At 35.3% G+C, this 23,634-nt stretch overlaps 1 protein-coding gene across 13 annotated transcripts in view; it reads right to left on the reverse strand.

Moving 5' to 3' along the window:
• Positions 1-23,634, reverse strand: part of LOC112660950 (uncharacterized) — a 53,509-nt gene that overhangs the window by 5,762 nt on the left and 24,113 nt on the right. For 3 of the 13 annotated variants that reach the window (XM_049099635.1, XM_049099631.1, XM_049099634.1), the window contains exons 2-6: positions 23,057-23,399; positions 16,829-17,455; positions 12,955-13,118; positions 10,576-10,638; positions 8,906-8,983 (exon numbers count right to left, since the gene is read on the reverse strand). The gene's annotated coding sequence lies outside the window, so the exon portion shown is untranslated. Of the gene's footprint in view, positions 1-8,353; positions 8,476-8,905; positions 8,984-10,575; positions 10,639-12,954; positions 13,119-16,828; positions 17,456-19,243; positions 19,392-23,056; positions 23,400-23,634 lie in introns of those variants that run through there. The other 10 variants (XM_049099639.1, XM_049099640.1, XM_049099638.1 and 7 more) reach the window with 8 other exon arrangements.

Genomic DNA, 23,634 nt, shown 5'->3' on the forward strand with positions numbered 1-23,634 from the left:
ATACTCTGTGTCTTACCTCCTCAGTTAACTTAGTGTTTGGGTGACGTTCTTTTAAAAAATGTTTCTCTTTGTTTCATATTATTTCTTTCCCAACAATACTGTAGATCCTTTAGGTCAGAGGCCACATCTCATGCTCTCTGGTATGCTCAGTAGTTAGTAACATTTAAATACTTAATAGACATGTAATAAATATATGTCAGTTTAACATTCATATCAACAAATCAACCACTATAGTGAGTCTTCAAAGAAATAGTTGGGCACTGGGAAGATTCCAGGAGCTATCTTATCTATTCAGGAATGTTAAAAACTACTCCTTAAGATACAAAGTTAGAATAGTTATGCAAATTGCTTATAGCTTTGATGGTATTCCAAGAAAATGTAACCCTGAGCCACGGCAATTCCTATTTCTCACCAGGAAATAATTCATCAGGATATTTATGGCTTAACTATTAATAAAGTAAGTCACTATAATATTTTACACAATCCTTTCTTGATTCCTTTTAAAACAACTATCTGATTTGCTTCCATTTTTAAAAATCAACCGCCTGTTACAGAATGTAACATATAAAAGCTATTCGATTTTCAAAGGACAAGTGGGAGAATATTAATGCAATTCACTGATTTTAATGGTTAAATATCATTGTTTTTCTTGTTAAAAACAATATATACACATTGAAAAAAAATCAATATCAACAAAAAGAAAATGAGCCCATAATCCCAGCACCCAGAAACAGAGATCATTAATATTTTTTCCAGGTTTTTCGAGATAAAATTGACCTATTAACATTTTATTGTATAACATACCGTGTGTGTATATATAGGGGTTGTGTGTATATGATCATTTCATACAAATTGCCTTCTACCTTACTTTTTTCACCTAATGTTTCATATTGCTCCCATCGTTAAATATTTTCTACATTATATCTTGGTAATGGTGAATATAGGTTGGATGTATTATAATTCATTAAAGTAGTCTGTTTGGACACTAGGGTGTTTCCAATTGTCCCCCAAATATATACCATGTCATGATGAACATTATTATGCTTAATTGTGAACATACCCATATTTCCTTAGAATAAACTTGGAAAAGTGAATGTCCCTGTATGAATGAACAGTTTAACATTTTTGTTTTCTAAATGGCTTCCGCCCAAAGTTGTGCCAACTGACCATCTCAATCAGTGACAATTAAAGCAACTTTCAGGCAATCTACCACTTCAAATTTTTAAGGAAACCATGCTCACCTTTAGAGAATCTCTAAGAAGATGATGAAATAAAGTTGTAATTCTTTTTTTTATTAGGGGAGGACATTTTTCCTGAAACTTGGATTAATTTTTTAATATTTTGATTTCTGATATAAAAAATGCAAAACAACACACATCATTTAGGGTGAGCTGCAAAGAAAGTACAGGTCATCTGAAATAAAGAAGTCCAAGGGGGCATGGCTGCAACTAAGAACAAGAGTGAAATTTATTAATTAGGCTCCTATTTATAAATCTCTTGCCATGAACAATTATTTTTTTAAGTACACTTTCTTGCTTTCTTGGGTATTATTAGTCTTATTTGCATGAGAGATACATATTGTGCACTTTTATTTCAGATTTGCCAATTTTTCTCATACATAAGAATCTGGTTCAGCCAACACTTGCATGTGCACAAACAATTGAGGGATAGCTGTCATATTTAAAATAAAAAATTTCACAGTACACATGTGATCAGTAAGTTATTTATTTATACTTCTTTATACACTCACCACTGCCCAAAGAATTTGAGACAAGTATATGTTCTGGAATGACAAAAATAACAAATAAAATGACATTAAAGTAAAAAACAGACCAATAGGGCCAAGAAAAAGGAAAACACAAATCCATCAACATGAAAACTGGGCTTGAACTTTAAATTCGGTTCCATGAATTGTTCTTCTGTTTTTTGTTTTTCTTGTTTTTTTTTTTTAATTGTTCTTCTGTTTGAGACATAAGTCTTTGTTGCTAATTCACATGTCAGATTTATTTCATTTGAAACATTAAAGTAGTAATTCTCTATTTTCCGATTATTAATATTTATTTCAAGAGAAAAATGAATACAAGTACTGAAAATAGTTGGCACATACACGTCCCCATATCCACAGATAAAAATTGAAGAGTGATATAGGCTATGATTACTTTCAAACAACTGAAAAGTTTTAAAAAAATCAGTCCACTTTCTCTTTCAAAGATCTATCTGTAAGGCAGGGGGTAAAACCAACCTACATTTTCCTTCTACTCACCTAACACCAACCATGGCTCACTAAACCTCTACAAGGTTGCCTTAAATTGAACAGTCCTTTAAACTAATACTGTATTCCTGAAGTATTCTTAAACTAATACTGTATTCTTAAAGTATAAACAAGATGAAGTTGGCATGTAGGAGAAAAGAAACGCTCTATTGATCCCTGAAGAGACATTAAGAAAGCCAAAGATCGCATAAGCAGTCTGTTTGGCAGTGGCAATAGTGCAAGGGAAAGCTATTACTAAATAGGACTGCGCCCACTGGGATGTAGGAATCTGCACACTAGATCTCATTTTGCTATTTGCAATATTATTTATATTTTCTGCAAATTGGATAATATGTATCTGTAAGATAAGCCACATTGCTTCTTTAATAAAGAAATAGTGGGTAAACGAACTAATAAGTGATTAGCAAAGCAAGATCTGCTTTGGTCAAGTTCATCACAACATTTATAAATCCCGTAGAAGATCGCCAGAGGGTCTACAAGACCACCGAGCAAGTCTTCCAGAAAAACATCTTAGTTTCCATGCTGAGAGAGACTCTGAAGTGCATGTTATACCTTGGAAACTCCTGATGATGTGGGGGTAAAAACATGCATATGTGCATAAATAACATTTTACCCCCCTAGTAATGGTGTTTTGAATGGCATGAGTTGTCTCTTCAATACAGGCAAATTACCCGTTTTTCTAGCTTAAAATTTTGCAAGAACTTTTTTGTAGATTTAGAGTATGCATTGAAAAAATGATATATTCTTTTCCAGGAACTATAATCATTAGAAACTTCTGGAGGAGGGAAGAGATTCGTGTGAATTGGCACTGTACAACTCAGGAATTCCAAAAGCTGTGTTTCCTCTTTAATTGAATTTTTCTTATGTAGTGAAAGGGAATGACTACATAAATGACTTTTAGTTGGGGCTTCAAATTAAACTTCAAAAGCAGCTTTACATGTCCAGTAACCTCCTGAATAGTCCTTCTTTACCCCATCTCAGTATGTGCAATAATGTCATATTTTGATCAATATGTTTCTTCTTTGTTTTAACTGGTTTATTTTATTTTTGGTCTTACAGAGGTACTGTGCATTTCCTATGTGTCTTTAAGCATCTGGCCAGTAAGCACTTTTCTTACGCCTCCTGTGCCAAGGGAAAAGGAAATTCCTCAGAAAGGGCCTTTGACTCTTGTTACTCAGAGATCAGCAGCATGGCATCATCTGGGAACTTACTAGAAAATCAGACTAATTTGGAGTCCCCACCCCAAACCTACTGAAAAGGAATCTGCATTTTAACAAGATCTCTAAATGAAGCAAATGCAAATTAAAGTTTGAGAAGCATTGCCTTAGAGCACATTCACTCTTTCCTTTACGGGATTTTTCTTCCTGGCTATCTTTCCACTTAGAAAGAAACATAGCCGTGTGAACAGTGGCCCATTTTTAGATCCACATAAAATAAAGGTAATATTTATATTAACCTATTTATAAAGGTAATTTATATTAACCTATTTTCTATGTATTTGACCTCTTTTGTTGTCTGAAGACACCACTTTCAGGGTAGGGGGATTTGTTTTATTACAGCAAGATTATAAAGAAGGGGAAAGAAAGAGTTAATGCTCAGCCTACAACATTCAAAAATTTTTTTTTTATTTTGCAAATATAAAACACTTGAAAGTCAAGCTTTATTAAGAAAAAAAGATTTTCTACCGTCCCTATCTTTCACCCCTTTTGCATATCACAAAGCAGGTGGATGCAGGTCATAAGTTTTTTTCCATAGAATAGAAAAGATATCTATTTCCACCTATTACCTAGGTCATGAATTTTTCCCTTCATTAGTTTTACTTGGAAATAATTGTGTATTTACAGAAGAGTATAGTATAGGGTTCTCATATATCCTACACCCAGCTTCATATAATGTTAATGTTTTCTGGACAATGATACAATAATTGGAATTAAGAAATTAACATTGGTACAATACTCAGACTTTATTTGGATCTCCCCAGTTTTTCTACCAATTTTCTTTCTTTTCCAGGGTCTAGTCTAGGATACCACATTGAACCTGGTACATTAGTCTCCTTTGCTAAGCTATGATTGTTTCTTTCCTTGTCTTTCATGATCTTACAGTTTTGAAGAGGATTAGGGAGAAGTTTCGTACAAGGTCCCTCAATGAGATCTCATATTTTCTCATGATTAGACTAAATTTATAGGTCTTTTGAGGAAGAACGTCAGATAATGTTAGGCCATGAATATTTACCCTTACTGTATAAGGATAAGCTGTGGAGGAAATAAAAAGCCAGAAGATTGCTCCTTCTGGTCTGAAGAGACAGTAGGGAAAGATGGGAGACAGAAGTAAGGCAAGTAGATAAGATGATATCAGGGTTCTAGTAATCAATATCTTTCCACATACACCTTTTAGGGGTGAATCTTCAGGGGAAGAGCAATTTTGTAACATCTAGGTAAGTAAAGGGTGACTGGAGGCCATTGAGTTAGAGGCTCACTCCCAATTTTGGTTCTAAGCAACAGTATGTTGGTAGATCTTTAACAACCGACCTTGGGGATGCAGAGATGAGGGAGAATGGAGCCCTGATTTGTAATGTTTGCTCATTTCCCTGGTGTAAATACTTCTACCATGGCTGATTTGAAGCCATCAAGATGATATCACTGAACAGAGCTTAGGAAAGCTGTGTAGTAGTAAATTATTATATGGTATTTCTACCACACACATTTGCTAAACATAGGTTAATAGTCCAATGTAGTAAAATAAATAGGAGTTGATGCTATTGAGTATTGAGTATTGATTACCTTTGCCTTCAATATAACTTGTTTAAATGTATGTTCTTATCAGTTAATTTTTAATAATGGCCATGTTGAACAACTGGAGTCCAAAATTCCTGAAAAACTAACAATTGGCAAGATTATGAGCTCCAGCCTGGTGTGGGGCTCTGTGCTCAGCACAGAGTCGGTTTGAGATTCTCTCTCCTCTCCCTCTCCCTCTGCCCCTCCTCCTGCTCTCTCTCTCTCAAATAAATAAAATGTTTTTTTAAAAAAAAAAAAAAAAAAAAAACGAAGGCATTCCTGCCTCCTAATGGCCTTTATGTGGGAAACAGGAGTCTCTGCATCTTCTTACTTTCCAGGAGATAACTGGTAGACTAGCAGCTATCTAGGAACAGGGAAAGAGGCCATGGGAATGGAACTTAGCTACTACAGGAAATGTTCAGGGCTATGGCAGCACACATCATTCCTAAAGATCAGATGGGACCTCCTTGCATTTCAGTCATCCCCATTCCAGAGAAAAAAAATTAATCCGAGGAGCATTGAGTATCTAGAGGATGGTGTATGGTACAAAGGTGCCACAAGGATAAAATAATACACCCTAGCCGCCCCCACCCTGTATACCCAAATACTATCTTGGCAAAGAGAAGAAAGAGGGGGGTAAAGAACCTGAGAAAGACTGGGTCATCTAAACAGCGTTATTCAAAATGTGGTCCGTGGGCCCGTGCCAGTCCACAAACTATCACTGGTCTGAATTGAGATAAATACAAGTAAGAGTTGGTATTTAGAAACTTTTATCACAACATTGCCAGGATATCACAACATGTGACCAGAGGATTTGTCTTGTTGAACAAGATACAGCCCAGTTCAGATGTGTTGAACTGGCAGTGCAAGTTGCCCGTAACACAAGCCGCATACTGGTCATACACATGAGGACCATGTATTTGATCCAAGCTACAACAGAAGGATCAACCAATTTGAGAAGTATTAATTGAAGATTTTTGAAATCATCACCTTTGGACGGTAATAAAATGCTGAATAGCTTGAATCAGAGGTTGTAAAGTGTATTCCCTGGACCAATAATATCAGCATCAACTGGGAACTCCTTAGAAATGCAAATTCTAAGTTTCTACCAGATGTACCGAGTCAGAAACCCTGGGGGTGGGCCCAGCAATCTGTGTTTTAACATGCCCTCTAGGTGATTCTGCTGCATGTTTGAGTTTAAGAACCACTGGTTAGAATGTTTAAAGTCAAAGAATTATGCTCAAGCTGGAGGAAAATGAAACACTATTAATTAAGTGCAAATTATTCCTGCTAGAATGCAGAGCTGGAGCCCATGAAGATCAGACCAGGTAGAGAAAAAGAAAGAAAACCGAACTTGCTTTGCATATCTGAGTGATACGCAAGTGAGTGAGGCCAAGATGCTAAAGCTGAGTACTTTTAATGGGTGATCCTTTTTTATCTTTCTCTGAAAGCTTACCCACAGTGCTATGACTCCACATTTTCAAGCATAATTCATTTCCCAGCCTACATTGTCGTCGTTGTTGTTGTTTACCAAAACAGGGTCGCGGTATAGGAACAGAAGAATATTTCTCTAGCTTTCCTCTCCACATAATTGCTGGATTTCTGGCTTTCCTACATTCCTACAACTGCTACTAGTAATAGCTCAGGAGGCCCTTCTTGGCTATTTTGTGTCATCTGTCCTTTTCCCTCGCTGCTTTCAATTCGTGGTACCCCTAGGACAGAATTTTCTCAGTGCTTCTGCTCCTTCTCAGGTGGGGTTGACGCAGTTTCAGCTTAGGATCTGGTCAACTTGGGCATTAGCTAGATCTCTGGCAAGAAATTCTCTCTGCTCCCCAGCAGTGCTACCACTGCTGCATTTTCTCACTGCGGGATGCCACCCAGGCTCACAGGACCTTGTAAGGCAGTCTTTCTCAACCTGTGTGCTTGCAAATCACCTGGGCCTCTTGCTGTCAAGCAGGTCTGATCCGGTAGGTTTAGGGTGGGCCTGAGGAGCTGCATTTCTAACAAGCTCCCAGGTGATACTGATGTTGCCAGTCCGTAGACAATGTTTTGAGAAATAAGGTTTAGAGCAGTGATTTTTCTGCTTTCACAAGGATTTCTCCCCAGGTCTTCAACACAGCTGAGGGAGTATAGTTGTAGGGTGACCGACTGCCCTGGTTTGATGGGGATTGTCCTGAACATCCTGAGTCCTGAGCAAACCCAGGTGATTGGTCATCCCAGTGGTCATAAACCACTTGGGAACAGCCCTTATCCTTCTCCTCCCTACTCTCTCCCCACCGGACACTTGTATCTTGGGCTTCTAGACTCTTTCTAGAGAAAGCTGCTTTCCCTTGAGGCTCTTCATTTCTCCTCCACATAATGCCCTCCCCTTTGACAGACCTGTCTCCACCAACCCTAAATACAGAGCTGCATTTTCAGCCGGCGTAGCTAGTTAGGCCAGGCATTAGGAAGAGTTGCCCATTTATCTTGGTATGGAAGGTTCCATTTCATGCATTCCCACAGCTGGTCAGGACTAAGAGGCCTCTCTAAGATCAATTAGGACCATATTTGACAGTTAACTCATGTGTTTTCACAGAAACTTTCTCATCCTGCCTGGTCTCTGTACACCAAGCAGGTTTCTCTGGCGCCTGGGAGCAATGCCTGCTCTGTTTCACCTTTTAGCTGATAATGTAGATATTATCTGGAAGCAGGAAAAATCAAAATCTTTCACTCTGGGGCTTGGCAAATACAATGTGTTTTCTAGTATTTCCAATGGTGCTTTTTTACACTGAAGCTATAAATTCTTTTAGGCAAAGCTTCATGCCTCATCATCCTAGAAATACAGCTCTGATTATATCCATCCCCAGCTAAAAACCTTCATTAGCACTGAATTTACAGCAGAAAAATTTCCAAACTCCGCATGTTAGTACAAAGCAATGGTTCTCAAAAATTTACCTTGCACCAGAATGAACCAACCATTGGGTACCACTTGACCTTGACCAAAACCAAGAGGTATTGACAAAACAGATTGCTGGCCCTGCCCCTGAGTTTCAGATTCCGTGGGCCTTGGTTGGGACCCAGGAACTTGCTTTTCTAATGACTTTTTAGGTGATACTGTTGCTGCTGGTCCACTGCATTCCACGCATCCACCCAGCTAGGGGTTACACTCCTAACACCCAGCTCTACCACATATTTTCAAAGACAACCCTTTATTCTTGTTCATATTATATGTTTTCCCACTCTGTGCTTTTGTTTTGTTTCATTCATTTATTTACTCACTTACCCTCTTAGTCTGCTCAGGCTACTGTAACAAAACACCACACCTAGATGGCTTAAACAAGACATTTATTGTTCACAGTTCTGATGGCTGGGAAGTCCAAGATCAAGGTACCAGTAGATTCAGTTCTTGGTGAGGGCCCTCTTCTTGGCTTGCAGATGGCTGCATTCTCACTGTATGTATCATCACATGGTGGAGAGAGAAAATGCTGGTGTCTCCTCGTCTTCTTGTAAGAGCACTAATTCTATCATGGGGCTCCCTCCTCATGACCTCATATAAACAGAATTACCTCCCAAAGGCCCCACTTCCTAATACTACCACATTAGGGGGTGGGATTTCAACATATGAATTTTGGAGGGGAAGCAAATGTTCAGTCCATAATAATCATGGATTCATTCACTCAGTCAATGGTTCACTGTTTTATCAAAACATTCCCCCTCTTTATTGACATATAATTGGCAAATAAAAATTGTAAATATTTAAGGTTTATAGTGTGATTTTTTTGATACACTTCATCAAACAGTTTTTTAAAGACCAATGTAACTGATCCTGTCAAATCCTCTCATGAAGCTTATGGTACAAAGTAAGAGAGAAAAAATTTACCATTTTTCATTCACACAGTGCTTCAGGGTTTCCAAAGAGAACGCACATGCAAGCTCCCCTTTGATCTTCTCCAGACCCCTGAAAGACCAATGGAACAGAGGTTATTTTACACATTTCATAGATAAAGAAATTGATGTCCAGGAAGTAGTTCAACCAAGGTATTGCCAACCCACGTTTTTCCAGTCCCATGTTAGTATTTTTTTCCACCCAATCACACTACTTCAGTCTTGGTTCACTGTATCCCCTCTCTCCCCGCAGCGCAAATTGTATTTCTTCTTTAAAGCCTAATCTGTCACTACCTCCTCTATGAAGCTGTCTGTGATAACTCTAGTTAAAATAATTTCTCCTTCCAATAAATAAAGATAACACTTTGTCTCTCTACTGGCATTTTTAAAAAATATAGAACTTCTCTTTCTAGATCCCAGTCTCCATGAGAATAGGATCAATACCTCACTCTCCTTTATGTCTCCCATAGCACTCAGCTCTTAGCTTACAGTAGATGCCCATTGAAACTCTAAGAAATGAAAAAAGAATAAAGGTTGGAGATGAAAATTCCACCTACTTTCTGAGTCAATGGTTATATTCATTAGATAATCAATGAAGAGGGATCCCTGGGTGGCGCAGCGGTTTGGCGCCTGCCTTTGGCCCAGGGCGCGATCCTGGAGACCCGGGATCGAATCCCACATCAGGCTCCCGGTGCATGGAGCCTGCTTCTCCCTCTGCCTATGTCTCTGCCTCTCTCTCTCTCTCTCTCTCTCTCTCTGTGACTATCATAAATAAATAAAAATTAAAAAAAAAAAAAGATAATCAATGAAGAATAATATATTTGAAGACAAAAGTAGAGTTCTGTGTTATCTCTATTCTCTATCTCCCTAAATAGGGGTAGGGAGTGAAGTGATTGCAGGGTGTCAGGTGTTTTGTGTTATGACATTTTGCCTTCATAACCTACCAGATAAATACTATTGCTCCTGTTTTCAACTGGAGATACTGAAGCCCCCAACTGTTTAACAATTCCCCCAAATTCAGACACCGGTGGCATGTTAGAGAGGGGACCATACCCAATTCTATTTAACCTCATGTGGCAATTATGAACACATGAAATCACCTCCAGTTTTACTATAACAATAATAAATTGTCCAGCACTTTTCTACATAAGAAATGAATTCATTGTAGTAATAATCTTGAGGTCATCTTTTAGTAACATAATCTCTCACCTTATTATTGCCTTGTCATTGATTCACCATTTGTTGAATCTTTTGATCCATTGCAAAAGGGGAAAGGAATTTCACTAATACCATGTGACCAGTCATCACTAATTGTGAAATGCTGGCCTGTCACTTAGACAGTGAATCTCTCTTAACAAGTGGTATTGTGTATAACAGAACATGCCTATTAGGGAAGAGAGCAGGAAAGGTTTGTGGTAAATCCTGGAAGAAAGTGGGGATGGGGTAGATAAATCCAGAGATAGATCCAGTTCCATGAATAACCCCAAAAGGAACAATGACTTTAGCAACATAAAGCTAAGATATTAAAGCAATTTGTTAGACATTTACCATATCATAGAGCTGAGAATTCTTAGAGTTTAACCAAAGGACATTGCTAATGAACATCACAGGGCCTTGGCATAGGCAGGTAGGAGACAGACAGCATTCAGGAAATAGATAACTCACCTAGGAGGGCTTATCCCGGGATTCTGCAGCCAAAGTCTTACAAGAGCAGAGACCTACAACATCCTGAAAAACAGATAGACACATCAAAGGTGATAATTCTCACAAATGTATGAAATACCAATTTGCATCCTTTCCTCTTATAGGTACTGCAATATTCTACCTGGCAAGCACCTGTTAATTTTTAATTGGCGAGAGTTATTGCAAGATCTTATCATTTCATTAGCCATTAAGACAACTAACAGTAAATCTTGGCATCTAATAGACTTTTTTTAAAAAAACAATTTCAATGAAACTGTTTCAAGGAATGAAGAAATTCTATAAAAATCTTCCAAACTTTTTGGATCTGTCAGGTGGAAAAAAGTTTCAAAGTACATTTTCAGGCCCCCGGAGTGTTCAATTCAGAAAAATCAAGATACAACAAATGTCCCATTTCATAAACAACTTTCTATTATTATTCAGACTGTCAGATCAGGGAGCCAGTAAAAAGTCATTCATCCAGAAAAGGGTAAAAATTGGGGAAATAGATAAATATTTTCTCTAAATCACTGACGATTATGTTAATATAATATTGGCTTTGAGGGGCAGTTTCAATCACTCTGGTCCTCAGAGATAAGACACAAGCAGGGAAGCTGAACTTTTCTAAAATAAAAAACATCAGACATTTGATTATCACTGTTTCTTGGAAAGGGTTCAGAAGTGCTTCCTCAGCCAATGGACTTGGTTCCTAGACATCTCTGCATTGGGGAATTCAAAGTAAGGACAAGGATCTATATATAGAAACAAAACCTGTTGCTAATGTGCGTGCATATCAAAGGACTGGCAGGAGGGAATTGTCATTCTGTCTGGTCTAAAACGAGGTTTCTTTGTAAAATAACAGTAACCATACTAGATCATGCTTACATATTTAACTTTCAAACACAGTTCTAAATACATTTTAAGCATATTTAATCTTCACAATCACACTATGAGATAATTACTATCATTATCCTCATTTTACAGGATAAGCTTGGAAACTTAGAAACAAAAGTTCAACAACCTGCCCAAGGTCACACACCTAGTAAGTAGTGACACGGGCAGTCTGGCCCCAGAGCCTGGGCTCTTACCCAATATACTCTACTGCTTTTTTATATATATACAGTGGTATTTTATATATGAAGCAAAATTATATATATGTGTGTGTGTGTGTGTGTATATATAAATCACACATTAAAATTTTGAGAAAATGAAATATGGAAGAAGAGAAAAGGAAGATGTGCTACTAATTTGAAGCAAAATTTTATATATATATGCATATATATCACACATTAAAATTTTGGGAAAATGAAATATGGAAGAAGAGAAAAGGAAGATGTGCTACTAATTTCACATAATTATCATTAGCTTTGGGGATATTTGCTTTCAATCATATTTATATGCATTTTTTTATCTGTTGTAATTCTAGGATTTTGATTCTTTTCATATTATATCAGAAATATTTCCTATGCTATTAAAAGTGTTCATGATTAATATTACATAGACTAGATATATTACTCATTGGCAAGTCTCCAGTTGTTAGCTATTTAGGCTGCTTCCAACAGCCCAGGGCAAATTCAAGTGCAGGCTGTGGAGCCAGAGAGCCTGGTTCAAATGTTTGTTTCTCTACTCACTAGCTATGTAATCTTGAGCAAGCTACTTGACATCTCAATGTTTCAGTTTTCTTATCTGTAAAATGAGGATATTAGTTGGTAACTACCTCTACCTACTTGGGTTTTTGTGAGAATTAATTACAGTAATTGAAGTAATGCACTTAAACATTGTCTGCACAGGTATTAATATCATAAATAAGTCTGTAGTGAACATCTTTATACATAAAATAATTAGATTTAAAAAATGATTTCCTAGACATAAGATTACTGAGTCAAAAGATATGAATCTTTTTTTGTTCTAATATTTAATTTACACTGCCAAAGCAGTTCCACAAAGTGTTATATAGATTTATATGCCACCAGTTATGTAAGAAGAAACCATTTTCCAGCATATTTTGCTGACTGGGTATTAACATTAAACCTTCTATTGCTTTGCCTTCCAGTTCATCAATCTGTTCTTCAGCTGTTGCTGTTTCTAATCTGCTCTTAAACCCATCCATTGAATTTTAAATTTGTCAGTTCATTTCTCAATTCCAGAATTTCCATTTGATTTTTATCCATAATTACCAATAATATGCTGGAATTCCCTGGCTTCTTGCCTAATTTTGTTAATTTATTAGTCACAGATATTTTAAAGTCTATTATCTGGTCTGTAGGTATGGCTAGTGATTTTATTGCCAGACATTATGTATGAAACACTGTAGAGATAATTTGAGCATCTGGGGGATCATGTCTTTGTCAAGTGGTATTTTACCTTAGCTTCTAACAGTTAGGGAAGTGAGATCTCTTACGGATTCTCTGCACTCTGGGTTCTCCACTTCTCAAGCCCTCTCTGTCTTGAGTCTCTGGGATGCTTTTAAACAAATATTTGCCAGATTTTATGCAGGTTTTCCACTTTCTCTCAGAGGATAAGTTGATCTAAATGAAAATAATCCATAACAGCTGGGAATGTAAATCCTTGACATTAATTTTAAAATAATTGATTAAACCTAAATACAGCTTATTTTTGTTTGAGTGTGTATTCAATTGATTATTACTAAGGCTGAATGTTTTTGTTTGCAAATGTGTTATATTTCATCTTTTGTGAAATGTGATTTTAGTCTTATCTCATATGTTGACTAAATACGATTCTATTCTTATCTCATGTATTAGTTCTTAGCTGTGGAGTTTGTATGAGATACTGTTAATAATATGATTACTATGTTCAAATAATTGTTATGTTCAAATAATTGTATCTAGCCTACTGTTTGTTTTATTCCTGTCTTAATATAACCAAATCTATTTTATCTTTACTTTGCAATTTGTTACAGCATCCTAAGCCTATAAAACAAATTCCTTTAGGCTTTCTATAGTTTGAGTTTTGCTACTTTATTGTACGTGTACCATGAGTATAAATTGATTTTTTTCAGTTAATCAGTCCATATATTATAAAATATTTTCCCTTCCCATTGAGTTGTGTTCTGACATTATCATATATTTCATTATTATATAAGATATAATTTATTTTGACCACATATTTTGCCTTTTTAATGCCAGTATCACATGGTTTTAATTATAACTTTATAATATATTTTAATATTTGATAAGATTAGTCTGTCTTCATTACTTTTCTTTCTCAGAACTGATTTCTACTATTCTTGCCTACTTTCTTTTTCCAGATTTATGTCAAAATCACATTCCTCTCACCATTACCTCAATATGTGAAAAACAAAAGACACATTATTACTAGAATTCCCATTAAGTCTATACTTTGGAAAGAATTAACAATTTTAAAGTGTTATTTTTAAGCCAGAAACCAATATTTTGATTAATTTAATATTTTTATAGCTCTCAAAAAGTTTTATTTACATAGGTAACATATTTCTGTTTACGGTCAGAGTTTTATATATTTTGTTGCTTTGTAAAATAAATCTCTCTTAGAGGTTTACATTTAAGCTAATGGTTGCTAATATTTATAAATATTACTGATTTATGTTAATAGTCATATGTCTGTAATATTTTACTAATTTATTAAGTCTATTCTTATTTTTGTTCACATCTTTGGGTTTTCAAGCTATAAAAATATTTTTCCAGTCACAATAATAGTGTCTATTTTTTTCATTCTTTATAGGTCTTTTTTCTTTATTATTTTTTTAAAGATTTTATTTATTTATTTGAGAGAGAGAGAGAGAGAGAGAGAGAGAGAGAAAGAGAGAGAGAGCAAGGATACGAGTGGGGTGAGAAGGAGTAGAGGGAGAGGGAGAAGCAGATTCCCTGCTGAGAAGGGAATCCCTCTCAGGGCTCCATCCTAGGACACCAGGACTATGACCTGAGCTGAAGGCAGATACTTAACTGACTGGGCCACCTGGGTGTCCTGAGGTCCTCTTTCTTTAGTATGTTTTATTATGCTGATAAGGGCTTTAAAAATAATGTTTAATAACATTATTATGACAGAACCATTATACCAACTCTACCCCACCCCTGTTTTTAAACATATATATTTCTAGTATTTTTACATTATTTTAATATTGACTATTAGTTAAAAATATTGTTATTATGCTAAAAAATAGTTTATTTTTTCTTTTTATCATTTTATCAGGAATAAGTATTAAATTTTATCCAATGCTTTACAAAACAATCTATGAAAATAACCATTTATTTCCTATTTAAGAATATGAAATGTTCATTAGTTTAGTTTCTAACTTTGTTAAGTTTTGCACTGTTTGGGAATACATTATTTTCATTTTTTTGCTACAATGAGCTCTACTGCATTTTTAAAAAAGCATGTTAAATTATTTTAGATTTATGCTTATTTAATGCATTATTTTTCAGTACCATTATTCCTTTATATTACATTAATAATAGTTATAAAATAGCCCTTTTTGCCTTATTTACTTTTTTTGAAAAAAATTCTGTTCGTGACCATGTTAGGCTGCAAAATCTTTGCCCTTTAAAAAAGTATTTCCATGTCATTTTTCTTTAAGTATGACTCTTAAGCACCACCAAATCATAATACTTTCATTTTAATTTAATGTGAAGATCTTTCCATTTGAATAGAAAAATTTAAGACATTTATACTTGTCATAATTTCTTAAGCTTGACTGAACTTATTTCATACTTTCTTCTTTTCAATAATTCCTTATTGTTTCCTTTCCATTTTGTCTTTTGAACTGTTTTGTTTATTTTATCTCCTACAATTATTTATAAAATAGATATTCTTCTTCCCATTCAACTAGTATCTATATTAAATTATTCACAACTATCCTCAAATGCATTTTTATCCAATGATTTAAAAATAAAGCAACAGCGGTGCCTGGGTGGCTCAGTCAGTTAGGCATCAGACTCTTGATTTCAGCTCAAGTCATGATCTCATGGGTTATAAAACTGAGCCCCATGTTGCGCTTTCCTGGTCACTGAGGATTCTGCTTGAGATTCTATCCCTCTGCTCACCTTCTCCTTCCCTACCCCTAGTTCATGCATGTACTCTCTCTCTCTCTCAAATAAATAAATAAATCTTTAAAAAAAATAAATAAAAATAAAGCAACAGCCTCTAATGCTTTTGTTTTCTCCATCTCCTCTTCCTCACTGTGGTTATTAGTTACAGACTATTCTTTTAAAAATTTAAAAACCTCCTTTTAGGATTATTTTATTAGAAACATTGCCCCCTTAGTAAAGAAAAACATCTAGTCACTAACATCAATTCTTAATTCACTTCAATTTTACCTATATTTTATTCATTTATTACTTCGTCTTGACCCTCAATTCTTAGTCAGTGCCAAGCTTTTTTCTTGGAATTTCCGTTCTTGATTTTTTATATATCTGAACGCTTAGTGATCTAGACAAAGCTCTTTGCAATTTTTGCAAAGTACTCTTAGTTGTTATGCCTTCCAACACCTTCCCAGTTTAAATATATTCTTCCATTGCTTTTATATATGAGCCAATAATTGGTTATGCATAATACTTAAAGAATCAAGCTTGTTTTGCTTAAAATTATGTAAAAGTTTACCTACAGACTAGTTATGAAGTTTTTCTTCTGTATCTCTAATTTCTGCAAAACAGAAATTTCATCTACTGAAATTTTCATTTAGTCATAATCTATTCTTATTTTTACCTGTTCTTGTTTAATTAAAAACAATATAGTCCCTCCTGCTATATTGTTATAATTACGTTCCTAAAAAGCCTCATATTATCAGAAGGTTATTATAAAAACAATTATTTCAAGGAGAAAAGGGGCTGGGGCTAAGTAGTTTCAAATGCACAATAATAAGATAATTTCACCACCATAATTTCAACAAATGCATTTTTATATTTCTAAGTATTTTTAACTCAAATTGTAAGTAATAAGTTTGTCTATCAAAACCAGTAAATATGATTCTCAACATTGCCAATCAAGTAATGTAAGACTTACAGTGTAGAGTAAACCCAGATCTTAGATAATGGGTTACTAGGACCATAAAATAAAGTATCTTACAGTTTGTAGCTCTCCAAGGTAAAGAAAAATCTATAGTACCAACTGATCAACCAACCATTCAAACAAATCTATTTCAAATATTTTTATGTAGTAACTGGATTTCTACATATATAACTATAGTTCTAATTATGCCATCATGCTAAAGCCAATAATAGCATATATAATGCAAATGATGTACCTTAATGTATCCATGATGCTGTCTCCAATTCCATCTATAAAAGTCACAGGAAGTGGGAAAAATGATTGAACTTGCATATGGAAACAACCAGTTTCTGGTATACTTCATGTGCTAGAATATGTTCATTGTTCCATTTTCAAAAACTGCAAGGACATCCAACAGAGTGGGAGCCCAAGAGAAGACCCCATGTCTTTAATGTGCTTCCACAAAATTCCTCTTTTCTAAGCTTGAAGATCAGCTTCTAGCATTTATAATATATTTCAAGTCATTGGTGCACAAAGCCCAAGAAGCCATCAAAGGGGAAGTCTTCTGCTTGACCATTAAATTTTGGAAATGCAATGCTGGCCAGTAAAGACTTATACTCTGCTAGCATAGGAAAATCCCAAAGTGTGTCAGGGCCAGCAACATAGAAGGCCACAGGAGCATGTTAGAGAGCAAACTGGAATTGATGAAGTGGACTCTTCATTCTTTCCACTCTCTAGAATATGCTTATTTCTTCTCTTTTTATTGTTGATTCATAAAATTCTTTTTCAGGTGGTTCTAAATCCTTTAAAAGTAATTCACCAGAAGAATGTTCATATACTGCAACTTATTTGTGTCTTCCCAGAAGTTTCCCCAAATTGGAATCTTAAAATATGCATATTGGGATGAAAAAAAAAACAGCTTAAAAACAGTTTTGTTAAATGTCTGTTTTTTTAATTTAATGAATGATTTTAAAAATTAGCTTTATTGTTTTTTAATTTACCATCTGTTAACTCAATAAATATGAGTTCTTAAAGTTAACCTAATTGTCTTGGAATTTGCTGTTTTTGAAGCTGATTAAAGTTATTTAAATTAATTTTATTGTATATCCAGACTAGAACAAAGCATGTCTGCATTTGAATAGATCTTGGCTAATAATTTACAAATAAATGTGCCCATTTTTAAAACAGACTAATTTTGTTTATGGTCCTTAATATATATCAGTCAACTAGAGATGCAGAGATGCTGATATTAGACACTCAAAGGGATAGTATATTAATACACTGAAACTAGTAACCATTAAAAACTGACCAAGTAGAAATTTCCATCAACTCTGTTTTTTGTCTAATAAAGAGGAAGTGTAGAGAGAATATCAACTGGAATGCTATTTCTTTTCACTCTACATTCTCATGGATAAAAGGAGTTGCTATGTTTCTTAAATATCATCCTGCCTCTGGTCATAGTTTATTAACTAAGGGTGGTCACTGGATCCAAATGAGCCAATCAGACTCATCCCTAAGAACTATGAAGACAGAATGAGGGCCCTTTCTCTGGGTGGCTTGACTGAAACATCCATGGTTCAAGAGCAGGTGGCAATCATGATCTGCTATGTAACTGAGGAGACGAAGGAACTGACTGTATTGCCACGAGAAAGAGAAGAAATATGGAGAAAGAGGAATGACTGGGTTCTCTGTAGCACTTGAATGCATTTATTCCTGAAACCACACTTCACCGTTAACTTTGGATTCCACAAAAAGCTCGTGTGCTTTTCCCTTTCTGCTTAAGCTCACAGAGTCAGTTTCTATCATTTATAAGTCAAAATAACTTGAACTAATGCACAGGAGAGGAAATCTCACTGGCAGTAATGATTGTTTAATCATAGGTTGTTAAGCTATACTCCTCCCTATGCTTTCCTTCAGATGGGTTCTTAATTTTAACATTTAATTTAGCTAGTCTTTCTTTTATGGTTATTGCTTCTTTGGCTTATCTAAGAAACTTTTGTCTATCTCCAAGTAATGTTTTCCTCCAAAACTTTATGGTCTTAATTCTACATTTAGATCTATAATCCACTGGCGATGAATTTTTGTGTATGGTATGAGGTAGGGATCAAGGTTTTTCATTTGTTTCTTTGTTTCTGTATGGATATCTAGTTATCCTAGCACCATTTGCTGAAAACACTTTCTTTTGTGTATTGGGTTACTTTGGTGGAGGTGGAAGTTGGGGAGGTGGGGTCATCTGAAGCCATCTGAAACTAAACTAATGACTCAATATTAAAACGTTGAGGCAGACTTATTTTATTAACCTTATTAATGAGTTAAGAAAATACAAGTAACTTCCTCACTTAAAAGAATGAGTTAATAATTCATCAGAATTTACTTCTTCTATAAACTTGCATGTAATATACCTAAAATATATCTCATGACTAATAGTCAAATCTGTTTTCTTTTCCATGCTGTTGCTGGTTTACCCCTTTCCATTGTCCATATAATATGCATCCATTTATGTTCCAAATATTAAAAAGGAGCCAGGCATACTAAGATCCAGGCTAGGACTATGTCTATTACATGGAACAAACTACATATGTCCAAGAATACTAAATAAAACAAAACCGATAACCAAGTCAAACCAGGTTTCAACTGCTGGTCCTGTGCGTCCCTTTTCTGTATACCATACCTGGAACTTTTACTGCCTTTTCAATTGTATACATCAGCTTCTAAGTTGTCTCATGAAGATCTAAAAGTAATAATATTATTGTATGTTCGAGATGACCTCAAAATGATCTCAAAATCCGTTGATTCTCAATGTGCAAGTCACAGATGACCTACAGAAAAATCATCTTCATGACACACATAAAAATATTTAATATTTGCCCAAAACTCTGGGATAAATGTATGAGGCAATTGGCTCAGAAACTCTGAGTATCCTAAGCCCTTCCCAGGCTCTGGTGGGTAGGCTGAAAGTACTTCTAGAAAATGTACTGTAGTGGATGGAAAATCTATAGGTTTGTCTAATAAGAATTTCCTATTTCTGGAAAAATTATCCCCAATTTATCTTGGAGAACAATACCTCCCCAAATCTCAGCCTATACAGTTTGGGTGTAATTCTTTTGGTGGAAACTTTGAGAAAGAGGAGTGTACTTTTGTTGGAGTTTCTACATCAAGAAGAATAGAAGCTTGGAGGGACTAGCTTAATACAGTAAAGGGAAAACTAGACTAAGAATAAAGTTAAAACAGAAGTTGACACAGAAGAAAGCAGAAACAAGAGATAGTTGGTGACATTTGAGCAGATAGATCTAACTATGCCTTAAGCACTTCTTACACTGTATTTTCCAACTTATGTGTGTATGTTGATGAGAGTCGGATAAAAAGTGAAACAAAACTTTCATTTATGATTTGGATTTCTGCCTCTTTCAACCCAAGTTTCCTGAATTCATATGGATCACTGGATCTCTGCTTTATTTCTACCAAATCTGAATTTATGGACATGGAGCCAAGGAATCTGCATTTTAAAAAAGCATTCTATTTAATTCCTATACACACTAAAGTTTGAGATCTACCAGGATGTGGGAATTCGGAATGAAAAGAACAAAGATTCCCCATCTTGATGTTTGTTGACATCAACAAAAATAGTTATAGAATCAGAACGAGAGTCCAGTTCTCTTTTCTTCCTGGTGACTTGATCTCCCCAAGGTCATGTCCCATTACGTTTTTCCCTACTCCAACAAATTTTTCATCTAAAATATAAACATTTACTAATGGCAAAGATTCTACATTTGGGCAGCGTTCATAGTATATAAAAATAGGAGGTGCTTTAACAATTTTAACATAAATGTTACTAGTGAATATGTTCTGGACTTGGCAAACATTTCCACAAAAGTTATAAAAGAGAGAAAGCATTCCACTATGTGTGTAGCTGTTTTAATAGAAAAATAATTTCTTCCAAAATCTTTCAGTAAAAAATAAATATTCCAGAAATAGAGGCCATAATTCTTCTCTGGCTTTGAGTCCCCTTGGCACTACAGCAAGTCACCCAGGAGTACTTGCTTCTTTCTACTCCACTTACATTCCAGTCAATTCACTTTCTATTCCTGTTTACATCCCAGGACTTCCTCTCTATTAGAATAATAATGACAACAACAACATTAACAAAAGAAAACATAGTCTTTATTGACTACTAACTGTGTTGAAGCACTGGCATTTGCTAACTCCAGGAGGTAAATACAATTATAATCCCCACCATATGGATGAGGAAGTTGAGGCAGAAAACTAAGAGACTTGATCAAGGTCGTGCTAGTAAGTAGTTGAATCTGGATTAGAATCCAGGTGGTTGGACACCTAAGGCTGTTTTGCCTACATGTATATACATTTTGTCTAAATATATATATATATTTTTTTCTCTGAAGTTCACTTAAAATATTATAATCTGCTCATGTTTCTTCTTTGTATTCAAAACTCATGGAACACATAAAATGGATGGGTTTTATTGTCTATAAATTATATCTTAAGAAAGTTGAATTAAAAAATTTCAATTTGTAAAGCCAAATTGCTAAGAATTTAAAGACTTGATTGTCCAATGAATTGAGTGGCTTTAAGAATATGGATGTGCCCTGTATATATATATATTTTGTGTGTGTATAATTATATATGTATTATATACACATAATATATAAAATACATAATATATTATATATACAGATACATATACATTATATATATGTATTTTATATATATTATATATAAAATACTATATAGTGTTTGGCCTTCACTAAAAATATGCATAAGCTATACAAAAGGGTCTAGTGTAGTTTTACAAAGCCTGGGAGTATGGACTTTTAGGGCCTAGTACAAGAATCATGTGTTTAGCTGGTATTCCTTTACAAGGTAGGATCAGTATGCTTAGTCCTAGATAATATTCTGATGCTGTGCTGATCTTTATGTCCTACTCTAAATGATTTATGCATTTTTAAAAACCAATAATATTTACCACAGAGAGAAAAATTACATATGATCAATATAAGATCATTGTGCTCTTGAAAAATTAACAGTCTAACAAAGGAAGCATATGGCATAAGGAGCCGTCAAAAAGTGTGCCCTCCTTCTAAAACTTTAGCTTCTCTTTCATCCATTAGCTCTGGAAATATTTATCAAGTGCCCCCTATACACATGAAAAGTTGTATATTATAAAAAGGGTGGTGCTATTAAGGGCTTTGCATCATCCTCAAACGATATGATGGAGTATGAGCTATAGCCTCCAGACTTTTCCTTTCCACTATGCCACCAGAGAGATCTATTATTTTTAAGATTTTTATTTTTAAGTACTCCCAGCATGGGGCTTGAACCCACAACTCTGAGATCAAAAGTCACATGCTTCACCAACTGAGCCAGCCAGATCCCCTCAAAGTGAACTTTCTAAAGAGTTCTGACAGTATTACCCCCATCCTTACAATTTTTAATGACTCCCTATCTCATATAGTAGGAGACATTTGATTGTTGGTCTTTAAGCTGATTTTTATCTGTCCAGGTTTTCACCCCACATGTGTACTTTGAAATGTGGGTAAGTTCTCAACATTTAATATTTCAATTTTTCATATAAAACCAAATTAGCAACTTCTCCTTAGCAATTTGAAGACCTGGGGCACCTGGGTGGCTCAGTCCATTAAGCGATGGATTCTTGATTTTGACTCAGGTCATGATCTTAGGGTCCTGGGATGGACATCCTAAGTGCCTTTACTCATACTGGTCTCACTGCCTGAAATATCCTCTATCCTCCTTCTGCAGAGAAGAGTCTCACTTTTCCTCAGGACTTGGTTCAATTCTACTATAGAACTTTCCTAAATCCAACAGAGTTATTTGCTTCTTCCCAAATCCAGTGATCCATATGAATTCAGGAAACTTTGTGCCTCTACTAGCATTGCAATGACTTTTCTTTCTGTGTGCCCAACTGGAAAACGTATTTCTTGAAAATAACTCTTAATTATCTCCATAAACACGGTCCTTAATAGAGTATCTGGCATTAGTAAATGAGTTATTTATTGAATGAACAAAAAGATGCATAAGTGAATGAATGAATGAATGAATGAATGAATACTTCCAAGAGAGTTTTTTATTTGTGTTGCAAAATTTTGATATTTAAAATAAGGGAAGTAACTACTCAAGACAAAATTTCAAAATTTGATAATAATCATGACATTTTCAGATAACATTTTTTCCCCCCAGATAACACTTCTTAAAAGTTCCTGTTCATGGCACCCTTTCTCGGAAAACAAGCCTTGAAAAAATAAAATACATACAATATTAGGAAATACATATAGAGTGGCTTAAAATTGATAGGGTGCCACAATTTGGGGGGAAGGGATATGGGGCTGTAGTACTTCATTCAAAGAGAAGTCACAGCATGCACGTCTCCCTATAATTTGATGGCCTCTCTGGCGCTTACCCTGAAGAATGGAACATTTAGGCCACGAAGGAGCAGGGTGGGATCACTTACCTAGAGAATATTGGCGCAAAGAGTCACTAAGAGTATGTTAGTCCTTAAAAGTTGTGCAGCATAGCTCTCTACTTTGGGGCACGAGGTAGGCAGCACGATGTGGCCTCACTGTGATGATTCAATGAAGCCATGCCACTAGTCCTGGCCAATTAGGTTGAAGCCCAAATGATGTGTGCCACTTCTGGCCATAGGATTTAAATGCCAGCCTGACACCCTCTGGAGTAATCTTTATTCTCCCCATAGCAACGTAAAACATTCAAGATGGCAACTGTTCTATCAGTCTGGAATCCTGATTGAGGAGACATGGAACAGATCAACTGACTTGCAGCGGACTCACCACAACCTGGAAAACAATTTTTGTCATTGTAGATAATCAAACGCTGGAACTGTTTGTTATCCTGGCATAAGATAGCCTCTCCTGACTAACATAACAGATTTGCTCTGTTTGGCAGAACTAAGACTAGAGGTTGGAAGTTTTAGGGTTTATAGGATTTAGGAGTTTTAGGGTAGAAAGTTTGAGGGAAGTCTGCATTGATCAGTCTTGTTCAATTTTTAAAAATGTAATGAAGTATATAAAG

The sequence above is a fragment of the Canis lupus genome, chromosome 23 (assembly GCF_003254725.2).
Source record: "Canis lupus dingo isolate Sandy chromosome 23, ASM325472v2, whole genome shotgun sequence".
NCBI lineage: Eukaryota > Metazoa > Chordata > Mammalia > Carnivora > Canidae > Canis > Canis lupus.